Raw genomic sequence first — 24,095 nt, 5'->3', positions numbered from 1 at the left:
GGCATTCATGCTTCTGTCCTAATTTGTCACTCTCCAATTTGGCCAACTCTAGCTTTGTAGTTGCTTTGCTGATGCTCCTGTTTTTGCTTTACTTTTGTTCTGTTTCCTTTACCCAAAATAAACAAACAGAAAATAATAAAATTGTAACCTTTCCTTGGCTGTTCTCAGTCCCTACACTTGAGAATCACATAAGTGGTTCTCAACCGGGGGTATGTGTACACTGGAGGTATGCAGAGGTCTTCCAAGGGGTACATTAACTCCTCTAGATATTTGCCTAGTTTTACAACAGGCTACATAAAAAACACTAGCGAAGTCAGTAAAAACTAAAATTTCATATAATGACTTGTTTATACTACTCTATATATCGTACACTGACATGTAAGTACAATATTTCTATTCCAATTGATGTATTTTATAATTAAATGGCAAAAATTAGACAGTCAGCAATTTTTCAGTAATAGTGTGGCCGTGACACTTTTGTATTTTTATGTCTGATTTTGTAAGCAAGTAGTTTTTAAGTGAGGTGAAACTTGGGGTATGCAAGACAAATCAAATTCCTGAAAGGGGTCCTGTAGTCTGGAAAGGTTGAGAGTCACTGACTTAAACCATTACCCCAGTGCTTGAGCTGTAAATCTCAGTTAAAATAGCAAGCAGTATGTAAATCCTGCATGACTACACCACTGTCCCACAAAAATTCTTCGTCTGCCCTCTCTGTAGCACTTTTCCATGTAACTTGAAAGTAGTATAAGGGCCCTACCGTCAATCAAACCCTAACCCCGGCCCCTGACCCCTTAAGCCCCGCCCCTTGACATATTGGTCCCTCCCACCTGTCACCGGAAGCCCCACTCCATGGGGGTATTACTTCCGGGTCAAGGTGCCACCTGACCGGAAGCAAGGTGTGTCATGTGACCCCTCTAAGAACTCCCCCCACTACCCTCTACCAATCAGGAGGGGTTTCGTCCCGATAGGACCGCCCCGAGAGGAGATTTTGACCAATTAGGGTGACTTCCAGGGCGGGGGTGAACCGTCCGGAAGTGGGTCATGTGACCCCTCTAAGAACTCCCCCCACCACCCTCTACCAATCAGGAGGGGTTTTGTGCCAAAAGGACCGCCCCGAGAGGAGATTTTGACCAATCAGGGTGACTTCCAGGGCAGGGGGTGACCCGTCCGGAAGTGGGTCGTGTGACCCTTCTAAGAACTCCCCCCACCACCCTCTACCAATCAGGAGGGGTTTCGTGCCGACAGGACCGCCCTGAGAGGCGATGTTGACCAATCAGGGTGACTTCTGGGTTGGGGTGACCTCTCCGGAAGTGAGTCGTGTGACCCCACTAAGAACTCCTCCCAAGACCCTCCGCCAATCAGAGTGCAGCACCATTACCCCATAAGTCCCAGCGCCAGACAGAGGAGGCGGCCATCTCTTAGCAAGGACACGTGTTTTCGAAAGCGCGGAAAGGCTGCTGAGAGGAAACATGGACTCCTTCACCACCCCCGTGAGAACTTCGGACTTTGTTTTAGGCCCGAGGGTCTTTGACCATCCGCGGAGAAAGCACTACATCAGCGACAGTTCCGAGGAGGAGGAGGGAGCGACCGAGGGGAGCCCTTTGGCCCAGCCGTTGCTGGATACGCCGGAACCCGACCCCGAAACCCTCGTGAGACAGCCCAATGAGCATGGTGGTCTCTCTTTGTCCACCCTCTCAGAGGTGGAAGGCGATTGCGGCTCGGGGGAGTCACCGGCGGACAAGGCGAACGGAAAAGACGGTGCTCAGGTAAATGAATGCTTAAGAAGCGATGGTCGAGGAGGGGTTGGTAACTCTGAGTATGATGGCTATCAGGAGTTTAAGAGGCTTGGCATAGAAATCATGGAAAGGCTGCTGAGAGGAAACAGGACAAGGCGAACGGAAAAGACGGCGCTCAGGTAAAATGAATGATTAAGAAGCGGTGGTCGAGGGGGGGGGGTAATGGGTTAGGAACCGGGGGGGTTGCGTAAATTAAAAAAAAAAACAAGCAGTGAGGGGTGCTTACACGTTTTCTTTTCTGAAAATTTCTCAACAGCTCGATGATGCCTTTCTAGAGGACCCGGACAGCGTTGCATCAAGCAGCGAAGATGAACTGGCCCCACCATGTTTTTGCTCAACGCCAATATGAGTTGTTGAAGAGGACTCTGAGGATGATGGCTATGAGGAGTTTAGGAGGCGGCTTGCCATAGAACTAACTCAGCCAGTGCCACGTCGTGAGCGTAAAAAAGTCATGCGGACTTACGCGTTGCTGTTTATGCTATCCTTAAACACCGCCTTAGGGAAAAGCTTTTTGAAGATTGTGAGGGCTGTGTCATAGATGCGCCAGGCCAAAGGCACCATGACTGTGTGACTTGGACTTCAGTGAATATAAACTGCAAGCTCCGGGGCCTGTGTGCTGAGCTGTGTTTGGAAAGCTTATTAAACACTGTTGTTGCCATAGGTTATGGTATGCAATGTCTGTGCCTAACCCAAGAACATTTAGCGCAAGGGGTGACCTTGATAAATGCTGTGCAATTCGGTGCAGACCCTGACCGTGTTCTAAAGAAAATGACCAAACTGGAAGATGCCTGCTCAGAGCGTTATATTGACCGTCTAGTCCGCACAAAGAGTTACAGAACCCTGCTTAAGAAAATAACTATTTGTAAGAAATCTAAAAGTATTAAGTTAGAGAATGGTGAGGGGACAAACATGCAATATAAAACTTGGTAGCTGTAAATTTTTTTTAAAAAGGTGGGGTTTGTGATTATTTGTGTTTTGTTAGAAGGCCTTTGGCCCTTAAGTGAGCTAAAAAGTTTTAATGAAGCATCTTGGTTTGTTTTCAAGGAGCTGTACGTTTTTTAAAATAAAAAAATTAATTGTTTGTGAGAATTAGCTCTTGTGGGTTTTTTTTTTGTCTGTGTATAGCAAAAAGCTGAAATGTCTGTTGTGGGAGGGGGGGAAATCCTAAAAATGTGCTTACAATAAAACAAACAAGGCTAGTTCAGACATGTGTCTGAATACAATAGAGTTAATATGGAGATATACTTATCTCATAGAGCTGCCTTTACTAGCTGGGCCAAATATTGATTTTGCCCCAGAGGCCTAAGTGGCCCTCTCAAGGATTGAACTCACAACTCTGGGCTTAACAGGCCAATGCTTAAACCACTGAGCTATCCTTAGTCTGTTGGACTGAATGGGGTTTTACACACACCCAGACAAAATGGCTTCACTACCCCAGATCACAAAAGGGAATGCTATGGGAGGGGTGATTAAATTAACCTGTTAGCAACTATGTTTGAAACAATGGGCTAAGAGGGTATAAAAACCTCAGGTATGCTGCAGTTTGTCCTTTTCAACAGAAAACTTTCTTGGATAGCTGCTGGACTGCAAAAAGAGGTAAAACTTGCTGTCTTTAACTCTGAAACTATATATTATATAAGGCCACTCTTTGCCCATGCTGTCTTAGTAAATAATGGTGCCTATGTTTATTGCAGTGTGATCTGTTTAGCATGGAACCAGTAACTTTAAACTGCCTTTCACCACCAGGCCAAGGTAAAAACCATTTTAACTATAGTTGTGCTTAATACTGTTGAATTAAAAAAAAAAGTATTACACAGGCTGTATAGGGATTTGGTAATAATACTAACTAACATTTTTTAGGGTTACCATATTTCAACAATCAAAAAAGAGGATGGGAGGAGCCCTGCCCTAGCCCCGCCCCTGTCCTGCCCTAGCTCCGCCCCTGCCCCTTCCACTCCCTCCCACTTCCTGCCCCCTCAGAACTCCCAACCCTCCCCCCCACTCCTTGTCCCCTGACTGCCCCCTCCTGGGACCCCTGCCCCTAACTGCCCCCCAGGACTCCACCCCCTACCTAAGCCTCCCTGCTCCTTGTCCCCTGACTGCCCCCTCCTGAGACCTTCCCCACATCCTAACTGGCCCCCTAGGACTCTACCCCCTACCTGTTCCCTGACTGCCCCAACCCTTATCCACACCCCCACCCCCAGACAGACCCCTGGGACTCCCACGCCCCATCCAACCACTCCCCACCCCCTGACAGCCCCCCGCAAAAACTCCCGACCCATCTAAACCCCTCTGCTCCCTGTCCCCTGACTGCTCCGATCCCTCTCCCCACTCCTGCCCCCTAACAGCCCCCCCCCCCAGAACTCCCAAACACCCCCTCGCTCCTTGTCCCCTGACTGCCCCCTCCTGGAACCCCTGCCCCTAACTGTGAAAGTGAGGGATCATTGTCCAGGATGGGTTGTAGATCACTGATGATGCGTTGGAGAGGTTTAAGCTGAGGACTGTAGGTGATGGCCAGTGGAGTTCTGTTGGTTTCTCTTCTGGGCCTGTCTTGTACCAGGTGTCTTCTGGGTACACGTCTGGCTCTGTTGATTTGTTTCTTTATTTCCTTGTGTGGGTATCGTAGTTTTGAGAATGCTTGGTGAAGATCTTGTAGGTGTTGGTCTCTGTCTGAGGGGTTGGAGCAGATGCGATTGTACCTCAGTTCTTGGCTGTAGACGATGGATCGTGTGGTGTGACCGGGGTGGAAGCTGGAGGCATGAAGGTAGGCGTAGCGGTCGGTGGGTTTTCGGTATAAGGTGGTGTTAATGTGGCCATCTCTTATTTGTACGGTGGTGTCCAGGAAGTGGACCTCCCGTGTAGATTGGTCCAGGCTGAGGTTGATGGTGGGGTGGAAGCTGTTGAAAGCATGGTGGAATTCTTCCAGGGCCTCCTTCCCAGGGGTCTAGATGATGAAGATGTCATCAATATAGCGTAGGTAGAGAAGGGGCATGAGTGGACGAGAGCTGAGGAAGCGTTGTTCCAGGTCAGCCATAAAAATGTTGGCATATTGTGGGGCCATGCGGGTGCCCATAGCGGTGCCACTGGTCTGGAGGTATATATTGTCACCAAATTTGAAATAATTGTGCGTGAGGATAAAGTCACAGAGCTCAGCAATAAGTTGTGCTGTGTCATCATCAGGAATACTGTTCCTGACAGCTTGTATTCCATCTGTATGTGGGATGTTTGTGTAGAGAGCCTCTATATCCATGGTGGCTAGGATGGTGTTTTCTGGGAGGTCACCAATGCATTGTAGTTTTCTCAGGAAATCTGTGGTGTCACGGAGATAGCTGGGAGTGCTGGTGGCGTAGGGTCTGAGTAGGGAGTCCACATATCCAGACAGTCCTTCAGTGAGAGTGCCAATGCCCGAGATGATGGGGCGTCCAGGATTTCCAGGTTTGTGGATCTTAGGTAGTTGATCTCCAACGCATCATCAGTGATCTACAACCCATCCTGGACAATGATCCCTCACTTTCACAGACCTTGGGAGGCAGGCCAGTCCTCGCCCACAGACAACCTGCCAACCTTAAGCATATTCTCACCAGCAACCACGCATCGCACCATAACAACTCTAACTCAGGAACCAACCCATGCAACAAACCTCGATGCCAACTCTGCCCACATATCTACACCAGCAACACCATCACTGGACCTAACCAGATCAGCTACAACATCACCGGCTCATTCACCTGCACGTCCACCAATGTTATATATGCCATCATATGCCAGCAATGCCCCTCTGCTATGTACATTGGCCAAACTGGACAGTCACTACGCAAGAGGATAAATGGACACAAGTCAGATATCAGGAATGGCAATATACAAAAACCTGTAGGAGAACACTTCAACCTCCCTGGCCACACAATAGCAGATGTAAAGGTAGCCATCTTACAGCAAAAAAACTTCAGGACCAGACTCCAAAGAGAAACTGCTGAGCTCCAGTTCATTTGCAAATTTGACACCATCAGATCAGGATTAAACAAAGACTGTGAATGGCTAGCCAACTACAGAAACAGTTTCTCCTCCCTTGGTGTTCACACCTCAACTGCTAGCAGAGCACCTCACCCTCCCTGATTGAACTAACCTCGTTATCTCCACACTGATATATACCTGCCTCTGGAGATTTCCATTACTTGCATCTGAAGAAGTGAGGTTCTGACCCACGAAAGCTTATGCTCCCAGTACTTCTGTTAGTCTCAAAGGTGCCACAGGACCCTCTGTTGCTTTTTACAGATTCAGACTAACACGGCTACCCCTCTGATACTTTTTTGATCTGACCACCCCAGTTTCTCATGTAACTTTCTCGCCTCTGCTAACAATTCCGCGTCCGTAGGTTTACGATCGGACATGACTGCCAAGAGCCCACCCGCAAAACACACATTGGTACCGGTGTAAGTCAGGTCTACTAAACACTGTCTTTTTATGAATAATTTGACTATTAAGGATAGTATTTAAAACTCTATGAGCGCCCCCACCCGTTTTTTACAACCGTCACAACAAGGCGCAACATCCCATCGAGATGCAGCTCTCTATTGCTCTGTAGCAGTTTTGAGGTCTGATTTAAGAAATCCTCAGCAGACAGCTCATCCCTAGTTCTTTTGACCGAAAACAAAGAGTTAGTTAAATTACGGCTCTCTAAACGTAACTGAACATAACCATCAGGGCCTACCCTACAATTAAGGTCATCGAGCACTAACTGTATTCCACGGTGTATGGCTTCAACAACCTGCTGAGCTGAATTTATTTGCTCAACATTAACAAAATGGAATTCCTCACAATACACCGACCCCCCAAATCTGGATACTTCATGTTGCCAACTTCTCACTCTCTCCATATACACCTCGGCATTTTCAGGGTTACTTGGGGGTTCCTCTACGGGATCATTAGCGGCATCTCCTACATCAGATGCTATTTGAGAGTCAGACTCTGAGGCGCCTCCATGAGGGTCATTGGGAGTAGAACGGGACCCGTCTAGAGAGCCCTCTGGGGAATTTGCTAAACCAGAGTCTGATTCCGCCTCCCCATTTTCAGACAAGCCAGTTTGAGAGCCTCCAGTAGGGGGCATCTCTTTTTGTTTTTTTCCCTCATTACCTCTTTAGCCCTTTTTAAAATTTTTACAGCAACCCGGGCCTGGAACTTTTTGGCAGCCATCTGTTTATCCCCCAAGCGCTGTCCCCCCTTTTGTTTACACATGAGCTGATGTGTACCCTGGAGGTTGCCCCTTTTACCCAGGCCCCTTTTCACAACTAGTCCTGCCTGCTCAGAGCCACCCTTTCCAGCCCTTTTTTTCAGCATGGCTCTGAACCAAGCATCATATTTTTCCCATTTCTTTCTAGAATCCCGTTCTTTTAGACTACCCGAGGATACATCCATCACTTTTCTGAGGGAAGCCTCAACCTCTTCCCAACTACTAGAATATGGGGGAGCTGGGACAAGCTTATGGTTTTGGGAGAATGGTTTGTCAGTTCTTGTTTTTTTTATTCACAACCCCTAGAGCGCATGCTCCGGGTTTGCGCACATTCAGAACCCCTAGAGTGTGTGCTCTGGGTTTGTGAATGTGGGTGTTTTCGCTCAGTTTCCTCAGGGCTTGGTGTGGTGGTGGCCACTGAGGAACTGGAGTTGTGGTGGCATGGTTGTTTTTTACCAGAGTCTTTTGTTTTGTCCTTGCATTTGACGTATATGAGGTTTGGACCGCCCAGATGTTTCAGCTGCCCTCTTGTGCTGTTTTGCGTTGTTAAAGGTCTCAAAGCAGATTCCTCGTTCGTTGGCAGTTCTGGAGGAGATGTCCTTGTATCTCTGACTACAGCATTGTCAGAAGAGTTGCCCAGGCCTATGACGGGGAAAAACAACATTTTACAAAAACTGAACTTTACCACCCTCTCTCACCCACACCTATGTATTTACTTAAAATACAAAACCTCATAGAACAACCAAACCAATAAGCAAAATATATTTACAGGGCTTCATCCATCCATCAGTCACTGATGCTGGTGAATTTTCCTTTTCAGTGGTCTCTTTCCTTTTTCTTTTCAGCTTGTCTTCCCTCTGGTCTAAGAATCTCTCATGTTTTGACTATACTGTGGAGCAAACAACATTATTATAAAACACATGAAACCGTCTTGTAAACATACATCTCACACACTTCATTAGGGTGTTTTTCTATTTAAAAAGTCATAGCTTTACAACAAAATAATCCATTTCAGGCTGTACAACAAACAGGTTTTTAAATACATCTCATTTTTGCAGTATAAAAACCAAAAACTGCTTTTAAAATCCATTTTGCAGAGAAACCCTTGTTAGTTTAAAATACACATACCACCAGTTTAAAACCCACAGTTTGCAGCCATATACTTTTCAAAAACCCCACATGCATTTTAAAAGCCACATGGTTGATTTGACCCCACAGCCATGTGCCTTTAGTTTAGTTAGTAGCATCCACCCCATTTTAAAAACCCATCACATTATGCACAGTAAAAAAAACCTGTGCCAAGTACTTTAAAAACAAAAACTATGCCTTGCACAGGCCCCTCACACACACGCACCACAGCAGCTTTATAAAACACACCAAACCAAGTTTGCAGCCATATACTTTTCAAAAACCCCACATGCATTTAAAAGTTTGTTGCAAATAAAAAAAAATAAAGTTACCTTTCACTATGGGATAAAGTGTTGCAGGCACATGCTTGTTCTGTTCCCCCTCATGTGTGCTTGGGCCTTCAGGTTCAAGAACAAGCAAAAATGTAGGGTTATCATTCGTCCGGATTCCCCCAGACATGTCCGGCTTTTTTCAGTTAAAAATAGCATCCGGGGGGAATTTGTCAATGTCCAGACTCCCACCACCACCACCATGCGGAGCGTGCGGGGCTTACAGGGCAGACGGCCGGATGGTGCCACTTGCACGGGGCTCCGGCAGCCAAAGCCCCTCCTTCACTTCCCCCCTCCTCTCCCCTGCAACTTGAGACCAGTCCCCTCCTTTCCCTCCCTCCCCCCGCCCTGCATTCACAGATCGCCGGCCGGCCGTTCGCCTCGGCCTCCGGCAGTCTGGAGCTCCGACCCTGCTCCCCTCCCCCGCTGCCGAGCGCGCTGCTCTGCAGCACAGTAAGGGGGCTGGGGGTCAGAGAAGCGGCAGGGAGGTTCTGGGGGAGGGGGTAGTCAAGAGACAGGGAGCAGGGGGAGGGTTGGATGGGTCAGGAGTTCTGGGGGGGGCTGTCTGGGGGATGGGGGTGTAAGGTTTTGGGCAGTCAGAGTACGTCTCAAAGGTGCCACAGGACCCTCTGTTGCTTTCCTTAGATCAAAAAAGGTTATGCTCAGCGACGTAGCAAAGTTTGAACAGCATTTAGGAGTCAACATACAGGTGGTGCTGTAGACGGCGAAAGGCGGCTGGGGCTTTTTTAAACCGGGAGCACAGTGTACCCCAAGACTTATTTTATCCTGTTGCATGATGAGCATTACTATGGGGCTCTGGATGTAAAAAAAGTTGTTCAGAGCGAAAAATTATTGTGAGTTTTGCCACATGGTGTACAGCCACGACCACTCTTGCAGGTATCGTTGCCGCCTCTGCCTGAGCGTAACGTGCTCAGACAGCGTGGGCATGCAGCAGCGGTGTCCTAGCTGTAGACTGTATTGTCGGTCCAAAGAGTGTTTAGACAGACACATCGACTGTGCATCAAAAAACCAAGTTGAATGCCTGAACTTTGTGTGAGACGTGTCAGTCTTACGTGAACAAGCAGCATAGGTGTAAAGGGAGACGGTGTAAGCAGTGTCAGGGTTTGATCGTTGGTGATGTAGATGGTCACCTCTGTTTTATGGACAGCCTTAGAAAGCCCGAATCTTCAGAAAAGTATATTTTTTATGATTTCGAATGCATGCAGGAGACCGGGGTACACACTCCCAATTACATTTTTGCTATGTCCCTAAAGCCAGAAAAATCCTGGAAATTTAAGGGCGATGAGTGTCTTTCTGTGTTTGTGAAGACCTTTATTGGCAAAGCGTTTCGGGACTACACGTTCCTAACACATAATTCTAAAGGTTATGATGCATACTTTATTGTTAGACAGTTACTCAAGGAAAAGATGGGCCTAGAACTGATCACTCAGGGTAGTAAACTAATGTGCGTGGAAGTTAAGGCCCTGGGCATTCGTTTTATAGACTCTTTAAACTTCTTGCCCATGAAGCTTAGCAAGCTACCACAGGCGATGGGGTTTGAAGGGTGCAAAGGGTATTTTCCACACTTTTTTAACACGTTAGAAAATCAAAATTACGTGGGGCCTATGCCCGGTATGGCGCACTATGGTGTAGAAAGCATGATGCCCAGAGAAAGTTTCTCGACTGGTATCTGGACCACAGCTCTGAGGCATTTGACTTGCAGAAAGAGCTCACGTATTACTGTCAGCAGGATGTAAAAATGTTGACAGGCCTGTATCCTATACAGAAAAGAGATTATGAAAATGACGGAAAAGGGAGATGTAGTAGAGAGAGAACCTGGTAAATTCACTGAGATAAAACTGTGTATAGATCCATTCCAGTACATAACACTGGCATCTGTCTGCATGGCTATGTACAGGTTTATGTTTTTGGAGCCTAACACAGTAGCTCTTCTCCCTCCAGACAACTATCACAGGCAGAAAAAGAGATATTTAACCCCATCTATTCAGTGGCTGTTGTGTATATCTCTCACAAAGAAAATATACAAATACGGCACGCTTTACAGGGTGGGGAACTACAGGTAGGCCCCTACTTTTTAGACGGTTATGCTGATGTTGATGGGGTACGCACAGCCTTTGAGTTTAACGGGTGTTTTTTCCATGGCTGTGTCACCTGTTTGTTGAGATGAGTTCCTGTCTGCATCCTGTAAAACTTGCCCATACCGGTATTGCCCTGGCCTCTTATTTTGTCATTTAGTGTTGCACGCATTCAAAAACAATATGCATTTCCTCACCTTTTGGGGGCGAAGCCAGACTTTGAGGCACCTGCTCCCCTACTTGGTGTAAACTTTGCTTGTGCCAATCAGAAACGAACACAAACAGGTTTTGGGCCCCGTCCCCTATGACACTTCTATGATGTCATAGTTGGTACTTTATGGGCTGCCTGCCATGTGCAGGCAGGGAGAGGAGAAAGAAAAACGAATCCTGTGTATCCTGTGTACACCCGTAACCGAGCCTGATCACCTCGAAGCCTCTCTTTCAGCTTACGTGTTTCAAACAGAGTGTCTACGTTTGCCGGTCGTTATGTGTTGGTTTGTATTTGTAAGTATCAGTTATTACTAAATGCTGCATCTTTGTTTATAAATATTGTTAGTAGATATTTTAGTCATTGTGTGTTTTTAAGTTTCATTAACTCTATTAGCTAATCAAACGCTGCTCCCTTACCCCTTGTAATTATCCCCAATAAAACTCTAAATTGATTAATTTTAGGTGTGTGTGTGTGTGTGTGTGTGTGTGTGCGCAGTTTGCATCGTGACCCATACTCTCCTTGCATCCCTTACCAATATAGTCTATTGCCACGTGCAGCCTGGTAAATAACAGGCCTGCATTTTCTTTCGCCCCTGCGTGCCCATGGCAATCCACATGGCGTCACGAACAGGATGCAAGGGAGTTGGGCCATGCCCGTGGCACGCTGCAGACCGTGCAGATGATGAAACTGAACAGTTCCAACATTTGCAGTTTCACCTTTTTACTAGCCAAAATTCGACTGATCCAAAAATAGAATGGATCTGTTCCCTTGGCTCGGGTAAAACTCTAAAAGGCTATACTGTACCATTAACCCTGGCAGATACGGGATGTCTCCTTCAGTGCCACCCGAGCTTTAGGTGTCAGCCAGCCAATTGTTCCCTACAGCCTCAGTGCATGGAGACTGTGGAGAACCTCGGTGCTGCAGATCCCTCTCAGCTTTGGAGAGAGTGTAGCCGCGTTGTTAGAAAATCTGGAGGCACCGTTTCCAAATTGATTCCCCCACCTCGGGTAATACCTGCTGATCCAGCACACAGATTATTATGCCAGATGATAAAAGAATTAGATTTAATTAAGAGAACCAAAAAATTGCGACCCGATGAATATAAATCTGAGGATGTTTCCACCGTCCTGTTTAGCATGATATGTAAGGCCCTCGATCTGTGCTCTGTCCTCCACGGGGGCACAATGTTTGCAGCTAAACAGGAAGCCCCAGGCTCTCCTAAAGATGATAATGAGGAGAAGACAGAAAAGGTAGAGCCCATCACTACCTCCCCCTCCCCAAGTCCCTCTCAGAAAATTTTGCCACCCCCATATGAAGCTCCTAAAACTCCTCTGTATCCAGCTCTGCCAACAGCCCCAGAATTTACTGAATCTGAAACTGTAGCAGAAACTTTGCCTATGGCGATAACTAAAACTAAAATAGATGCACAAACAGGCAACACCACGCAGGTTACTGAACTGCAAACACATGGACCACAGCTCATAGAGCCAGGAAGTAAGGCCGAACTTAAAGAGTTTTTAAAGGAAACGCAACGAAAAGCTGATGAGGCACCAATGGTTTGGGTCGGGCGGCTAGCCTTAGAACACGGAGCAGAATTGGTGGACCGTGAGAAGGCTGGCATCTTAGCCAAAACGGCCAATTGGGCTCGAGGCTTCCCGGGTCATGCTTTATTAAATAATCGCATTTGGCCACTTACCACCCCGGCAGCTGCTGTTTTAGCAATGCAAGGCAGTTTTAAAGGATTGTATATCCCCCCGGGAGCCTTAGTTACTCCACACGATTTAATATGGGCAATCGCAGGAGCTTCCATAGCCCTGTGGGATCCACTACAAAACCCACTTAATTTAACTGTTCAACAGCAATTGGTGGCCACACCCTTTATACATGTTACTGATCCCACCCAAATTCCTGTCTCAGCAGAGGCAGTAGATTTAGCATTAGAAGCTGCCCCTGGAGCCGACACCGGTGCCATGCTGCACTTGCATGCGTCTGTTCGCAGACCCATCTTAATGTTATTTGAAGTAGTAAAATTAAGTTGTCACTGCCGCCCCCGCCTGTTGTCTTCCCAGTTGATTCGCCACCAAAAGACCCTCCAAAGAGTCAGTTTAATCCCCCAAAATATCCTGAGCGAACTAAAGCTGAACGGGCACGATTTGGCTTCCTTCTTAACAAAGGAATCCCCAAAGAAGCCCTGCGTAAAATGTCAGGTCAAGAGCAGCAAAATATAGCCGAACAGCTAGGCTGGAAAAATTGGGAGGACTATGTTAGGTCAAAAAACGAATAGGGGCTGGATGCTGCCCGGCCCAAATTAAAGATCCCACCGATGAACGCCCATACGCCACCTTGTTAGTTAACAGTGACACCCCCACCTCCTTTTTATTAAACACTGGAGCTCAAGTTAGCATTATTGAGCCCAACGTTCCCCACTGTCCTACTGGCTCCTTTATGTTTGTTCAAGGCCTCAATGCAGTACAAGAAAAACCCGTGGTTTGGGTTAAAATTGCCCACGAAAAATACGTAAGAAAAATAAAAGCCTTGTTAGGATCAAAAAATCTGCTAGGTGTCTCAGATATTAAAAAATGTAAACTGCATAATCAAATTCTGCAAGCCCTCCCTATAACCGTAGGCGATCATCCCCCCCCCTATACCCCCAAAGTAGTTAACTCCCAGCCATGGAAATTTTCCCCTATCCCCACAAAATCCGAAGGGCTTCCCCTTATTGAAGCTTTGCTCCCTCAGCTTCTAGAAGAGAAAAAGATAGAAAGGGTTACTACATCCACCTTTCTGTCCGCGGGTTGGGGTATTCCCAAGCCCGGCGATCCCTCTAAATATCGCCTTGTCATTGATTATAGACAAGCTAACAGCCGTGTAAAGCCTATCGCATTTTCCAGCTCTGTCACCATTCCAGAAATACGGTGGCAACTAAGCGATGCAAGTAATCAGTGGGCATGTACTCTTGATTTAAAAGATATGTTTTACCAAATCCCACTCCAGGACACACAAGGAATCTTAAATTTTGCTTTTAAGGGCGTCCAATATAAATGGAAAGTCTGCCCACAGGGGTTCTGTAATTCACCTGCACTTGCATCGTCCCATCTCAATATCGCATTACAAAAGGTAAAACCCCTACAGGATGTGTCCGTGTTAGCCTATGTAGATGATATTGTCATTTGTGGGCCCAATCCACAAGCAGTTCAAAGTACCACCCAAATGATAATAGATGCATTAGAAGCAGATGGGTGGCAAATTAACAAAACAAAGAGCCACCTGCAGGCCAGCCAGCAATTCTCATTCTTGGGACACCATTTCACTCCCATTGATTAATTTTAGTGTTGTTGTGTGTGTGTGTGTGTGTGTGTGTGTGTGTGTGTGTGTGTGTGTGTGTGTGTGTGTGTGTGTGTCTGCAGTTTGCATCGTGACCCATACTCTCCTTGCATCCCTTACCAATATAGTCTATTGCCACGTGCAGCCTGGTAAATAACAGGCCTGCATTTTCTTTCGCCCCTGCGTGCCCGTGGCAATCCACATTGTTGTGAAAAAGCACAAAATCCTATGACGGGGACATCTTTTGGGTTTCTTTATTACAAGACGCAGCTCAAGACCGACTATCTGAAACGACTTGGTTTTGTAGTGAGGACTCTTTGGGAGCACGAGTGGGAGGTGATGAAAGAAACAGACAGGGAGCTTGCAGACTTTTTAAACCGAGCCCAGTTACCCCAGCCTCTCATGCCTAGGGATGCTCTTTTTGGGGGGAGGACAAACGCTATATGCCTATATTACAAGCCTAACCCCAGGGAAGAAATCCACTATTATGATTTTACCAGCCTGTACCCTTTCGTAAACAAAACCAAAGAATACCCTGTCAGACACCCCGATATAGTCTGACAAATTTGGGCCCCTTGCAAATTATTTTGGAATTGCAAAAGTTAAAGTGTACCCCCCACGAGGCCTCTTTTTCCCATTGTTACCTGTCAGTGGGTGGCAAGCTTATGTTCGCGCTATGCCGAACCTGTGCGGAAACCGAGCAGCGGGAGACATGCACCCATACTGACGAGGAGCGGGCCATCCTGGGGACTTGGTGCACGGTGGAATTGAACGCAGCCATAGCGAAGGGGTACGCGGTGGCTAAGATCTATGAAATCTGGCATTTTAATGAAAAATCTGAAACTCTTTTCAGAGTACATAAAATTACACCTCCGTCAGAAACAAGATGCTTCAGGGTATCCCAGTTGGTGCACAGACGAGGAAAAACAAAATAAGTACGTTAGCGATTTCTACGAGAAAGAAGGCGTGCATTTACGCCAACATGAGATCAGATCAAACCCTGCTAAATGCCAAATCGCTAAACTGTTTTTAAATTCTCTGTGGGGTAAATTCGGCCAAAGATCCAACCTACCCAACACCAGCATCGTGAGAGACCCTGACGAACTCTTGCAGTACCTGTTCTCCCCCAATTATGAGGTTTCATCCTGTGAGTTTATCGATGATGAAACAGCGTGCGTGTCGTGGAAGCATGCAAAAGAACGGTACTCTGTCTCTGGCAATACCAATGTTTTCATAGCCTGTTTCACCACCGCTTATGCCCGCTTAGAATTATACAGCCTCCTAGACGGTTTGCAAGAGCGGTGCCTGTACCACGACATTGACTCGGTGATATTTGTGAAAAGGGAGGGTGACTGGAATCCCCCTCTGGGGGATTATTTAGGGGACCTCACGAGCGAGATCCCGCCAGATCAACACATCACCGAGTTTGTTGGCAGGCCCGAAAACCTATGGGTATAAGCTATCGGGTGGAAAGGCCTGTATGAAAGTCAAAGGTATTACCCTAAACGTGGCAAACTGCGAAAAGATCAACTTCGACAGTTTGAAAGATCTAGTCTTGGACTATTGCACGGGTCTGCAAGAAAACACCTCAAAAAAGATAGAGGTGCAGCAGCCCTCTATCGTAAGAAACAAAAACCAGTGGCAAATAGAGACAAAAACCCTTAAAAAGAGACAAAGTGGTTTACAACAAGAGGGTCCTAGGAGAAGGTTTTAAAACCCTGCCCTACGGTTTTTGAAAAATGGATACGAGGTGGAAACACCCCTTTTCTGCAATTCTCGCTGGGCCTAGCAACTGCGGGAAAAGTTACTTTATAAAAAACGTGTTGGATAATGCCAAACACACAGTCTGTTATGCCTGAGAATATCATGTGGTGTTACAGTTGTTGGCAACCTCTGTATAAAGAACTGCTTTGTAAATATCCCTTTATCAATTTTGTGGAGGGTCTGCCTGATGCTTTTGACGATGACAGTTTATTTCCTACTAATAAAGTAAATATGATTATCATAGACGATCTGATGAACTCGGCTTGTGAAAGCGATGAAATCGAGAAAGCCTTTATCAAGTACGTGCATCACAGAAACCTGAGCATTATGTATATAGTTCAAAACATATTTTGTCAGGGAAAAACGAGTCGCACGATTAACCTAAACACAAAGTACATGGTTCTGTTCAAAAACCCCAGGGATAAATTACAAATTGCTACGCTCGCTCGGCAAATGTACCCCGGCAAAGCTCAATTCTTTCTAGAAGCTTTTGAGGATGCTACCTAAAGACCTTATGGCTACCTGGTGGTGGATTTAAATGCTTCCACACCAGAAGCTTATAGACTAAGAACTGGTCTTTTCCTTCCAGACTGGCCGGCGGTTTATACTGTGAAAAGAACAACAGCTGGGTATAAAAAGAGATGACTTATCGGCAGGCCCCTTTTTAACAGCCAGGGCTGCTGACCGAAAACATGTCTAGCTACGTGAAGAGAAACCTGGGCCTTTTAAAATTACTTAGCAAATCGTCCCCACAGCAAAGGAGAGCTATACTGTATTCCGCCTCTGACGATCTAGTAGCGGTCATCTCAGAAATAGCACTCAATACCTTAAAAGGAAACGTACCTTTAACACAGAATCAAGTGCGTGTGCTGAAAAAGAAATGCACACTTATAAAAACTTTGTGTAATAAAAGGATTTCACTTAAAAGAAAAAAGCATCTGGTGAAGCAGTCTGGGGGGTTTATCGGACCTCTGTTAAGTTTTGCTATACCTTTGATAACGGGGCTTTTAACTAATCGATAATGGAGTATGCAGAAAAAATGTTCCTGGTGCCCAGCCACCAGTTGGAGCAATTAAGGGCTCCCCCTCTGGCAGAGGAAAATATCAGAACAACCGCAACTCGCTCACTGGATGCTGAAAGGAAGTCTGTTCTTCAAAGAACTGACTTGGCCGAATACGAAAAGGCTAAACTTTACTGTGCCGTGCTTCAAAGGTACCTAATGTACGTGAAGCAGAGCGATGCGGATAAAGGAAAAATAAGTCTGTTTCTACCGGAACAGGAACAAAGTGTGACTGCCAAACCCCCAGAAACACCAAAGAACTCCGACTCTTGCTCAGGAGGTGTTGGATAACGTAAATAAGCGTTATAAGAAAACTGCAATAGTATTGCTAAATAAGCTGGGCCAGGATAAAAATCTCTCTTCATGGAACGATAAAGGGTCTTTTGTGTACAAAGGCTCTGTGGTTAATGGTTCTAACATGCTCGACTTAGTCAGGGCCGTCACCCAGACTCGCTCTGTTCCTGGCAGACATGTACCTAAAGGATGGGATGTGTTTATGAATGCCATGGCGGAACTGAACGTACCATCTTCCGTCATGGGCAATGCGGCCAACAGACATCTTTTGGAACGCCTCAAGGCCTCGACTGCTGACACCGGGGTGGATCGAGAAACCGTGACCCCTTTTTTGCCGTCTAAAAAACGAAAATTGGCTAAAAGAGCCGAATGGCTCAGTGTGTAACATTTTTCACATTCTAATTTTTTTTTTTAAACTGGTAATGTTTTGCTTTAAATAAAACATTTCTATAATTTAAAAAAAAATCTGTGTACTTTTTCCTCAATTTTTTTATTTTATTTTTAAAACAACACACCAAACATCATTTGTCTTTAAACCCCTCACCTGGGGTGCTTTGTTGGGTAACATGGCTATGAAAATCATTGCAAGATACACATGTCTGGGCTTGTTGAAACATGGTTTGAGCAAGGCTAGGCATGCCCAAGAATTTAAATTTCCTTTTTACAAACTTCATCACCATCCGGTCGTTTTGCACTAAGTCGTTAGAATACAAATTTAAAATCCGATCAAAAGATAAACCCTTGCTACGATGATGTAAGAAAAACACGCAGTGATAGCCGCAGGTGACAGAGCAGGGGTCTTGTAATTGTCTATTGTGAAACACCAGGTCTGTGGCATTTTTGTTTAAAAATTTCATAATGCTTTTAGGAAACAACACACTGTTCGGGGGGTGCCCATATGAGTCAAAAAACTCTCCACAGTTACGCTCCGCCAGATACGAGGCGAGCCAGTGTTCACCCGGTTGGTTGTGTGGATGCGTGTTCACCACCAAGCCTAGGGGCCTCTGAGACAGCTTGCCTCCTGGGAGCCAATCGCAAGGGAACACATCTAAGAAATTCTTTTTCGTGTAAGGGTCCGTTGATAAGACATGTGAGAGCTGCACGGTGTCCATGTTCACATGTAGTCAAACAGAACGTTTCTCCTCTGATTTATTTCTATGACATTGTCAAAAACCCCATACACAATCATATTGACGGTAACCGTTAAAGCCTTCCCAAAATGTATTTTTGCTCTCGGGTTCCCGGTTTTAATCAGGGAATAGTGATCAGCGCATTCCTGGTCGGGAGACAGGTCAAAGGCAAACAAGGTGTAACCCTGTGCAAACTCCTCACGGTCGATTAACAGAGAACGATCTTTCATGTGTTTACCAGCTGTCTGTACCAAATTCATGTATTCTCTCATGCAGCGTCCTGCCTCGAGGTCCGGTTGCAGAGGCTTGGTCAGTATCTGTTCACCATCCACATACAAGGCCACAAAATTAATATCGTAATGTTTAAAATGAAAGGGATTTTTAGCGTAATTTCCGCTAAAGGCATTGTTATCCACAAACCCTAGGACAAGTATTTTGGGTAACTGTCCCAAGAACAGGTTCTCCTGGTTACTGACCCTGCTGCCCGCGGGGTTGCTAAACACTTTCATTCCCACACAGTCCACGGGGTATTTAGCATTAGCGGTAAGCAGGGCCTCCGCATGCCCCAGACGGACTCCCGGGGCCACCCATACTTTCTTCACAAAAAGGGACGCTGATACAATGCGCAGTTTTAAGCCTTCAGCCGCACTGCCCATTAAACAGAAAGCGTCTTTACTGCGTGTCAGTTTAATTTTCACATCCACTCTGTTTAACAAAAGTTTTTCTTGAAAAAACAGATCGCTGTGTAAATGGCCCAGCAGCTCTACCATTCTGCTCTCAGCCGTCAGCTTTGCACGCCTCATAAACCCTAGATTCCCTCCATCCAACTCTGTTTCTTCATGTTGTCCAGCAGTGTCTTTGTAAAACAGGCCGGCGGAAAATTGCGTGGTGAGGGTGTCGTCGCTGTAACTGAGCACCGATTCTATAAAGGCCCTGTAAGGGTAGCAGTTGTTGCTTTGGCTTATGAGGCGGTCTCCCAGCGTGACATCCAACTGACTGAAAATAGAGGCCACGGGGTAATTCACCAGACCCACTTCGGCGTCCACGGCGAGTTCAGTTCCGTCTCCTTTTACAATCTTGCAACACAGGTACAGCAGCGTGTTGTTTAAATCCATATAATCTATGCCAGTCCCTGCTATAAAAAAGTCAATGGGGGCAGACTCCGTAATGGCCGATAGAGGCGGCACCTCAATGTAGATGCTTTTCTCGATGCTGGTCTGTGTAGGGGCTATTTGAAACAAGTCTAGTTTGGATTTGGTGCATTCTTCAGACCCGCAGTGAACAAAAGCCATGTTGATTAAAATATGTCTCTTTTACCAGGCAGAGTGCATCTCCTCTTTCGCCCAGGCTTCCTCTTGGACTTTCGCTTATGGCCGGCCCTGCGTGTCAAAGCCCTTCTTTTAAAGGGTTTCGGGGGACCTGTGCGTCGCGGGTATGACGGATTTCTCTTTCTCCTCCTCCTTTTAATGTACATCGGCCCCGATCCTTCCTGTGAAGCTGTTTGTGCTTCGAATGGGGTTATGTCCCCATTGGGGACAGTCGCTTCCTCTTTTTGCTTCACTTGTCAGCTTGGTGCCTTGGAGCCACTGCTGATTCGTTGGGAAAAGACAGGTTTTTCAGCATGATCAACCAGAAGACAGTGAGGGTAAAGCTGTCTCCACTGCCCTTTTGAGGGGTATACCAGACATGGCCCTGTTGTCTAGGCCACCTTTTCTCTAGCTCCCTTGGGTTGTACCTGGGCTCTGTTAGCCTAGACGCGTGGCAGCACTTACATGCAGCAGTGCAGGAACTCTGAATATAATCAGTGTGTGTAATATAGCCACCGCTTCCATGGTGGGCTCACGAGAAGATGGGCTCCTTGCCCACTCAGGAGCCAGTGCAAGTTATAGAGTTCCAGCATCATACTCTGTTCACAGTTCATACCACTGAGGTATCTGGGTGTGCCAGCTGGATAACAGCTGCGGTTTCCTCCTTCTCTAGCTGACTAACTGTACTGTTAAGCAAGAAGCAACATGAGCAAGAATCTCTTGATGCACTAAGCACTTCCCATTCCACAGCGTGGGGGTCGCAAAATGAGTGGCTTAACTATGCAACAAACTCCACAGGGAGAAACCCCTTAGCTGCCCATTCTCCAACTGGGATCCCCAGGGAGCACTTGCTGGGGGAGATGGCTGGACACATGGTGCTGGCTGCTCTTCCTCGTTTCCAGTTGCTACCTGGCATTAAAAATGTAATACATTGAGTCCTTTCCTGAGAGACTTCACTATGTCAGTGATTGCTGGAGTTCCCACAGGAAGGTTATAGGATCACAGAGGGGAGGCATCCATGAGACGCTCTAAGGTGCCACAAGGACTCCTGTTCTTTTTGCTGATAGACTAACACGGCTGCTACTCTGAAATCTAAGATACGGGTCACACTAGGAACAAGTTTAAAACAGCCAAATCTGAGACCTCCCTTCCCACTCTCCTCACACAGTCCTTCATCACAGCAATGGTGAGCCAGCCCATGGATGGAAGAAGGACCCAGCAGTTTAAGAAACTTCTATGCCTTATGGGGTTGCACAAAGCGCCCCACCATTCTAATGACACTTTTGGGTCTTGGCAGGAGTCGTGATGATGAGGATGCCCTGGAGCAAGCTCGCAGAGTTCAGGAAGAAGTCCGAAGACGCCAGGAGCAGCAGGTGTCAGCTGCAGCCTCTGCGCCCCAAGCACAGAGCTCTCAGCCACAGTCCTCTCAGTCTATGCTGGATCAGCAGAGAGAGATGGCCAGAAAACGGGAGCAGGAGCGAAGGCGCAGAGAGGCGGTGAGTGGGGTGGGGGGGGAATACTGGGCACTCTGATGGGGGGCAATTTGAGGCAGATGTTCAGGCAGTGAGCTGAGTGACAGAGCATCGCTCTGCACTTTAATTGATAGTCCTAGAGCACGCTGGGTTTATCGGCTGGGGTTACAAGCAGGCCAGAGTGCTTTTGCTGGGATGCTGACCCCTTGGTGAACTGAGTGAAGACTCCCAACTTGAACAGATTGGCAGACAACTGTGCCAGGAGACTTAGGTCTTTTATAGGGCAAAAGTACTAGATTATACCAGTAAAAAGTTTAGGTAGCCCAGCAAAATCCCTGGTCCCTAATGCCACCCATTGAGTCAAGTGCAGCATCCCTGCAATGTGCTCCCGTGAGCATCAATCCTGCAGCCTTTGTAATTCTCCTATCTCCTCTCCCCCTTCAGATGGCAGCTACTATCGACATGAATTTCCAGAGCGATTTGTTGGCAATATTCAAAGAGAATCTTTTCTAATAGCGCCTGGTTTTCTTCTCCTGACTCTTTAATTTCCCGGCAAATCTTTGACTCTCCATAGTGTTCATGGCGGCTGGGAGGGGGAGCATTCCTGCAGCCCTTCTGCATGTCTGACCATTGCAGATCTTTCAGTCGAGGCCTCTGAAGGATCAGCAGAGTCTGCCTTACAGTTTGACTTTTGCCCCCCCTCACACACTGAAGAAAGACCGACCAAGACGAGCCAACTACATACTAGGTTTGATTGGACATGCAGCTGCTGGGAAGGGTGCCCTGATCACTCGACATTCTCTATGCCAAACGTATTCACAGTATATCCAGGACTTCATGTTCTTCACACCTTTTCTATCCATAAAGGTTCTAAGTTACAGAATGTCTATGAATAAACAGTGCTGTGTCATGACAGCAAGAGATGCTCTTCACTGAGAGGCTGCCTATGGGAGTATCCTGGCAAGAATGGGAGACCTGGGGTCCAGCTGGGAAAATACACAAGCTGTGTCTGGTCCTTTCATCACTGGCTTTGCCTTTAACTTAACTTCCCACAAGCCTTTAGCTGGGAGCCATTCTCTGTAAGTGTTTGCTTGTGAAAAAGGGAATAGTACAGTGGAGGTGTCAAGTGAAACTGGCCATTTGAGTGAGGTTTTTGTTTTAGCATTGTGTGGAGGTCCGGGAATTGGAGCTAGACTACCAACCAAAGTCAGTTTCTTTCAGTCTGTTTTTTTCCTCCAGGCAGTTTGTTACTGCTCAACTCTTGACTGGGTATTAATTGTCTCTTTGTTATAGAGTGGAGTGGAGAAACCAGTAACACCAGGGGAAGCGACCACCCTGTCACTAGGGTTTGACTGGGGCTGTATTGTATAGTGACTATAGTTGGCATATATTTGTTTGAGGGTTTTGGTGAGCCACCAAACTCGGTGTAAAAACACTGCTTATATTTTGCTCAGTTTCAAACTTTTAGTCTATATTTTTAACTGTAAAACCAGAAAGCTGCATTTTGGTTTTTTTTAAATGTCATAAAATATGATTAAAAAAAAAGAAAGTTTTTATACCTAAAAGAAGTGGCTGAGAGGAGGGCAAGTGGAAGCGGCAGTTTTGGAAAGGCTCCTTCCACCACCTACCAAATCTCACTAGCAGCGGGCGTTTTCCCATGCGCCTTCAGTGTGTGTTCTTTTCATTTTATTCTATGAACCGTTAAAACGTTATGTGCCATAAATACCCACTATACAGTACAATACTGGTGTGTCAGTATGGGGTGAGCGCTGGAGTAATTGATTGGTTTTACTTAAATACGGTGAATATGCATTTGGTCTGTACTGATCATGGAATAAACTCATCTCTTTTTTTTTAAAAGATGGTGTCGTACTGACATTTCTTTGAATCCTATTTGTGATTAAGTTGTTTAAAGGGGTGAGGATTGTTGAGGAAAGGTTGTCCCTATCTTCTGACTGTGCTCTAGGGGAAAGGAAGGAGTTCTCACGCTCCTGTCCCCATCCTGGGGGGAAGCTTGTCCTAGGTAGCCAGTGTGCATTTTCCCTCCTAAACGAGGGCTAGGAGAGCTGCCATGCTAAAGCAACACAATCCTGGACAAGGTGTAGTGAGGCTGAACTTGTGTGAAGGCTTCATCCTGCTGTTGGCCCCCTCTCTCACCCAGAGGGCGCATCAGTGCCCCAAGCACTGACACCCACAGCGTCTCAGACAACCAGTGCAGTCCCTTCCCAATTTCTGAGATTGTGATGCAGACGTAGCTGACACTATGTAAAGCAAGCACAAGAGCCTGCCTGACTCCAGAGTGACGTTTGTCCCACCGAGCAAGAGCTGGGATTCTCCAAGCCTTGGCCAAGCTATTCATTTTGAGAGCTGATGGCTTCCATTGATACTTGCTTGCTGAGGTTTGAATGTGGGGGTTGGATGATGGGGCGGGAGGGCCTTCTCTTCACATTCCAGACCTAGTTCAGTGTGAGAACTGGGTGCAGCTATCCCTGGGAAGATCCAGTCAGGACAGGGGACAGATTAGCCGGCACTAGTATGGATAAACTCCACTTTGCTGTTGTCTCAGTGACCAAGCAAGCGTTGAAATAGCAGCCTCGGGTTGTAGGGTTTGACTGTCTGCCATAAGTGACTTCAGTTTTCGAAGCTACTTTCTTGTCATCCCTTAGAGCTCTCTGCTGCCAGTGGGGAGGGGAATACGTTTAAAAGAAATCAGCCTGTTAAGTTTCTCTTAGCTAACATGATCGACCTAGTGATGTGTGAGCTGGCTGGGGTAGTGGGGAGGCTGCAAGAAAGTCTAGAAATCCATCCCATAAACCTGCCCAAGTCCATCCCCTACCCCCCACTCTAATGAAACAACACTCAGTCAAACCTGACAGGCTCCTCCCGATCGAAACTGGTACTGACCAAGAGAATGGTCAGGACATGCAAGTCTCTCATCTCTGTAGCTCTTAATCTCT

General features: G+C 46.6%; 1 long non-coding RNA gene across 1 annotated transcript; it reads left to right on the top strand.

Annotated features, from left to right (window-relative positions):
- The first annotated feature begins 19,875 nt into the window (after nucleotides 1–19,875).
- LOC135977021 (uncharacterized) lies at nucleotides 19,876–22,998 on the top strand. The gene is made up of 2 exons (XR_010594327.1): nucleotides 19,876–21,162; nucleotides 21,583–22,998. It is a non-coding gene; the product is annotated as an uncharacterized LOC135977021 (long non-coding RNA).
- Nucleotides 22,999–24,095: the final 1,097 nt, after the last annotated feature.

This window comes from Chrysemys picta, chromosome 22 (genome assembly GCF_011386835.1).
Source record: "Chrysemys picta bellii isolate R12L10 chromosome 22, ASM1138683v2, whole genome shotgun sequence".
In the NCBI taxonomy this organism is placed as follows: domain Eukaryota; kingdom Metazoa; phylum Chordata; order Testudines; family Emydidae; genus Chrysemys; species Chrysemys picta.
Note: the sequence above shows the minus strand (reverse complement) of the source record. Positions and strands in the feature narration are given on the sequence as shown.